Source organism: Benincasa hispida, chromosome 3 (assembly GCF_027475165.1).
Source record: "Benincasa hispida cultivar pf3 chromosome 3, pf3_genome.v1.1, whole genome shotgun sequence".
Taxonomy (NCBI): Eukaryota; Viridiplantae; Streptophyta; class Magnoliopsida; order Cucurbitales; family Cucurbitaceae; genus Benincasa; species Benincasa hispida.
In genome coordinates, this window is record NC_143480.1 from 61,074,228 (window position 1) to 61,080,644 (window position 6,417).

The following is a 6,417-nucleotide window of genomic DNA, read 5'->3' on the forward strand; positions in this document are numbered from 1 at the left end:
AAAATATATCTACAGTGAAGAGAATGCAATTATCGAGTTATAGTGGTGTGTCTTGGTAGTTAACGAATATTGATTAATTCGATCTAAAGAGTTTAGTCAATTAATCTCAAATCGTTAGAGCTCATGATCTATAGGTTCATAAGATCCCTCTACTAGCTCGTAAAATTATATCTTGGATTAGTGAATTGTGCAGATTTGAAATGTTCAAATTCGAAATTAGAGTTTTGAATTTAAAGTGTTCAAATTCAATTAAGGTTTTAATTAATTGTATTTGATACAATCAAAACGTTTAATTTTGTTTAAATTGAACAAAATTGGAGAGTTTAAAACATTTAAATATTAAATTATATGAATAGGATTCATGTCTAATTAGATGCCTGATTAATTTAATATTTGATATTAAATTATTATTTGATTAATTAATTAAATTAGTTTAAATTCATTATTTAAATAAATAAAACATTTTTTCATTTATTGAAATTCAAACTCATATTTGAATTTACAATATATATATATAATTTCACTGAAAATTAAATGGAAATGAAAAACTGGAAAATTGGAAAAAAAAAATGATTTTCCAAGTTGTTCCTTAAGTTGGAGTGGCTTCACCTAAATCAACCACATTTCTCACTTAGTGCTAATTGAAGTGTCAATTAGCAGCTAAGTTAGTGTTTGCATGAATAGAGTTGATAAATAAGTTGAATTTCAGCTTTGATTCATTCATGCTGCCGCAAATTTGAAACCCTCTCTCCATCTCTCAAACCCTCTCCAACTCTTCACATAATTGGCTCTAATTCTAAGTTCCACCTCTCAAATCCAAGTTAGAGAATAGGAGAGAAGTTCTTTATGGTGGTCCACTGAAGATTTGGAGATCAAATTCACAGAGAGGAACAAGAATCAAAGTGTTTCATCAAAGATAATTGTATTCTTGAGACCTACTTTAGCATAAAAAAATTTTGCATGCTTTTAAAACTGAAATTAAATGTAATTAAAGTGCTTATTGATTTTGATTTCTTCCGCTGCATGTTAGTTTACTCTATTAATTGGTATAAAAGTAAAATTTAAGCACTAAATTATCGTTAATTTGAGTTTGGTGGGTGAATTTCTAAGATTACATGTTTCTGTGACTGATATGGTTGGCTATAGATTTCTCTTTAATTATGAAGTTTAGTATGTAACTAGCTCTTGTTTGATGAGCTTATATATGTGCTCTAGAGTCAATAGAGTTGAAATTAAGCTGTAATTGAAGATTGAAGCAAGCAAGGTCTGTAGCAGAAATCTGGACTGAAGCTACTGCCCTCGTAGCATCGCAATGTTGTTCAGAAAGCATCACGACGTTATTCATCTTGGAGCCCGAGGCATTTCAACGCTGGGATGAATCGTCGTGACGTTGTTCATCCTAGCCCAAAAAGGCGCGCGTGATGGAACCGGTTCATTGGAAGAAGCCGGTTTGACCAGTTTGGTGACCTGTTGACCAGTTCAGCACATTTTGGTCCCGTTCAGCCTTTTTTGGAGCATTTGGAGGCTGGATCGGATCGGGTCAAGCGGTCAGATCCTTTTTGGAGCTGTCTCATGTTTGTGCATATAGTATGCCATTTAGATTTAAAATCCCACCATACGAAAGCATGTTGCATGCATAATATTATGTTATAATACATAGTATGCATGTTTAAGGTTTCTTAAAATTAACATAAGTGTTATGTTATTTTTTAATATCTTTGATGTATGTTATGGATGGAAAGCATGTCTACTGTTTTATAAGTTGTTGTAAAATTGCATTAGACATTAAAATTCATAACAAAGATAAACAGCATGCTCACTTAAGTTAACAACTTGTTTTAATAATTAAAATAGGTCGTTATTTTATAAAATTCAATTCCAAACTCAATCGATTCATAATCCTGTCTTAGGTTGGAGGTATTTAAGTTGACAGTTTACGTAATACCTGCTACCTAGGGATTATGACCAAAATGTTGAGCATTGTTAACCAGTTTTATGAGCTTGCATGAGCAGTGTGAGGTTTTAAAATTGGTTTAACACCTAGACATCGTAGGTTAAAATCCAAATATAAACATTATACTTAGATAAACAACATAGACTTAGGTTGTTTAAATTACTCTAAATGTACCTAAGTAAAAGAATACCCAAACATTTAGAACATTTCAGTGGGAGATTAACAATATATACGATATATTATTTTTAGCTCTCACGTCCCCAAGAGTTCACACCATGAGATCCATGCTCGGCTTCGTGTCACTTTTACCGCCACTGCTTTATTCAGAAAGTGTTTGCATGGGTCAATAACAAGGTGAATGAGGGAAGTAGTTCATAGTAAGTGGGTGAAGGAAATGTGTCAACATATCCTACAGTCTCTTCCATTAGTTTGAACCATAAGATTCTTATGTTGCACCTGCTGTCGTTTTTAGGTGGCACTAGCTAGTCGTTAACCACAGTGATCCCCTCGGAGGGTTGTAACATAGGATTCGGAATTACTTAAGCTTCAGAAATGAATAGGGTTTTATGGTTCCGTCTTGAACATTGTCTTCCAATTCAGGGGCATGTTCATACCATTCTATAAAATCTGAAAATGATGGGTCACACTTACAAAAGTTACTAAATGTTAGTAAAGTTCTTGACCGAAAATGGTAACCAAACAACTATAGAAATAAGAGTTATACTGGATATAGTATTTGGTTAAGATTGTCTTGCTTCAGTGAAAGAATATTTGATTGCCCCTCGGTAGCATCTATTCTAACTCACTAAAATATAGTTGCAAATAAATAAAGAAATATGGGTACTTTATTACTTTTGCTAAAATTGGATTTAGATGCATAAGTTCAATAGAATTTGTTTATTTTCCAGCAATGTCAAACTCGATTATACAACTTCTTACTTCTGATAAATTCAATGGAGAAGGGTACCCTAACTAGAAATCGAACATAAACACAATACTAGTGGTTGACGACTTGAGGTTTGTTTTAACAGAGGAATGTCCTCCTCTTCCCAGTTCAAACGCAAACCGAAATGTCAGAAAACCTATGATAAATGGGATTGGGCTAATGAGAAGGCGAGAGCCTGCATCTTGGTAAGCATATTTGATGTGCTCAATAAGAAACATGAAGCCATGCCCACTGCCCATGAGATTATGGCACCGTTACAAGAGATGTTCGGGCAACCATCATCTTCGTTACGACATGAGGCTATAAAATATGTTTATAACTCACGCATGAAAGACGGGACCAATTTTAGAGAGCATGTCCTAGGCATGATGGTCCACTTTAACATTGCGGAAGCTCACACCACTATCATAGATGAGACTAGTCAAGTTAACATGATCTTGGAGTCTCTTCTGAAGAGCTTCTTGACTTTCCGAACTAATGTTGTAATGAATAAAATTGATTACAACCTGATTACTCTACTGAATGAACTCCAAACTTATCAATCGATGATGAAATTGAAAGAAAGTGAAGCAAATGTTGTTTCATAGAAAAATTTCTGAAAGGATCCTCTTCGGGAATGAAACCTTTAGACAAAAGAATCTACCCCTTCCTCTTCTAAAGATAAAAGTATCTAAATGAAGAAAAAGGGAAAAGGGATGAAGAAACCAGCTACTAAGAAAACCAAAACTCCTAAAGGAAAATGTTTTCATTGTGGAGACGCAACTGCCCGAAATATCTTGCTGAAAAGAGGGCTGAAAAGGCAAATAAAGGTAAATCAGATTCACTTGTAATTGAAACATGCTTAGTGGAAAGTTCTCACTTAATCTAGATAGTAGGTTCAGAAGCCACTAACCATGTTTGCACTTTTCTATAGGAAACTAGTTCTTGGATTCAACTCTCAGATAATGAAATGACTTTCAAAATGGGAACAAGAGAAGTCATTTCAGCTAAAGCAATGGGAGACATCAAGTTATAGTTTGGAGACTCTTTCATTTTGTTAAAGAATGTATATTATGAACCTAAAATGAAGAGAAACTTGATCTCCATATCTTGTCTACTATAAAATAGGTATAAAGTATCTTTTGAAATCAATCAAGTGTTCGTCTTTTCAAGAGGTGTTCATATTTGTTTTCCTTGACTTGAAAATAACTTGTATATATTAAAACCAACTGAAGCAAAATCCTTCTAAATATAGAGATGTTTAAAACGGCAGAAAATCAAAATAAAAGACAAAAAATTTCTCCTAATGCCAATCTTTGGTACCTCAGACTTTGTCACATAAATCTCAACAGGATTGAGAAATTGGTAAAAAAACGGTCATCTAAATCAGTTAGAAGACAATTCATTACCTCCATGTGAATCATGTCTTAAAGGTAAAATGACAAAAAGATCTTTCGTTGGAAAAGGTTTTCGTGCCGTGGAACCCCTAGAACTTATACATTCAAACCTTTGTGGTCTGATAAATGTTAAACCTCGAGGTGGATATATGTATTTTGTCAATTTTGTTGATGACTATTCAAGATATGGCTATATTTACTTAATGAGTCACAAGTTTGAAACTATTGAAAAGTTCAAAGAATTTAAGACAGAAGTAGAAAACTCATTAGGTAAAAGAATTAAAACATTTCGATCAGATCGATGGTGGTGAGTATATGGATTTACAATTCCAAAACTATTTAGTAGATCGATGGTGGTGCAGAAAGAAGAAATCGAACCTTGTTAGACATGGTTCGTTCAAAGATGAGTTATGCTCAGTTACCTCAATCCTTTTGGGAGTATGCAGTACAGACTGTTGTATATATTCTGAACATGGTTCTTTCAAAAAATGTTTCAGAAACACCATATGAGTTATGGAGAGAACGTAAAAGTAGTTTACGTCACCTTAGAATCTGGGGATGCTCGACACACGTGTTGGTGCAAAACCCTAATAAATTAGAACGACGTTTAAAATTATGCCTATTTTTAGGATACCCTAAGGAAACAGAAGGTGGATTATTCTATGATCCCAAAGAAGATATAGTATTTGTATCAACAAATGTATGTTTTTTGAAGAAGATCATATGAGGAATCATCAACCTCGCAATAAACTAGTATTGAATGAAATGACTAAAGATACTACAAACAAATCAACAAAAGTTGTTGATCAAGCTAATCCATCTACAACAGTTGTTGCCCCATCACATCTTTCTCAAGAGTTAAGAATACCTCGACGTAGTGGGAGGGTTATTCATCAGCATGACCACTACATGGGTTTAAAAGAAACTCAGGACATCACACCTGATGATGACCTAGAGGATCCATTGACCTTTAAACAGGCAATGGAAGATATTGATAGGGAATAACGGATAAAAGCCATGGACATTGAAATGGAGTCAATGTACTTTAATAATAGATGTCGGGGTTGATGCCCTAAAGTCTCGTGTCCTGTAGTTTGTAAATAGCTTGTACGGACGCTTGTGTTGTTAATATATGATATTTACTTCACATTTGGGATTTTTACTCAGTTGCTTGTTTTATTTGCTTTACCACAAAAACCAATAAACATAAAATCCCTGGTTATCTGTATGTGACTCAAGCATGTATGTAGTGACATACAAGTGGATCATGTCTTGAGTGATAACCAAAATGGTCTGTAGTATATGGATATAGGAGGGAAACCTTATCCTAGTAATGCTACGGATGTGGCCCGCTTTGTGGAATGGTCACAAGTGTTGTGACTTGTCACAGATAGTCTGATCCTGATCATTCGTGTTGGGGACATGCGAGCAGGGGCATCCTATACAAAGAGTTTGTATAAGACCTAACCACGAAATATTAACATCTCGTTATATAACACCGTTCATGACAGAGATTTCACTTCACTAGGATGACTATAGATAACATGACCTCAATCCTGAGTGAGTTGAGAACTCTTGCCTTTGAGGGCAGTCCTTTGATTTGTATGGATGCAAGGTACCAGGTCACCGATTCAAACCTACCATTTTGGGGATTCATCTGATTTGGGAGCTGAAAACTCAGCTACATAAGATGGAATTCACTCTTTCCCTGAGGCAGGGGTTAGTAGATAGATAGCTCCCTTAAGGGCTGATTCCGGGGCTTGAACGATCTGGCGCCACACATCTTCTCTTGGCCCAAGAGGTGTTCACACATAGTTGGAGTATGTTGTATTGTTACTTAGAGAAATCAGTGGTACTTAAGAAGTGAGATGTAACTATAGAGGCAAAATGATAATTTGGCCCAACTGTACTTACGAGCATCTGTGAAGTGTCATCGTACTCATGATTAGTTATATCCAATGGACATAGAAATATATCTTTAGTAAGTAGAGTTCAGCTGTTGGTCTTTAGTGGAATGCCAGATAGTTAACGGATGGTGGATCTCGTGGCTAAAGAGTTTAGTCAGCTATTCTCGGACTGTTGAAGCTTCAACCCACAGGTCCATTAGATCTCTGGGTAGCTTGGATAAAGTTGAGAACCAG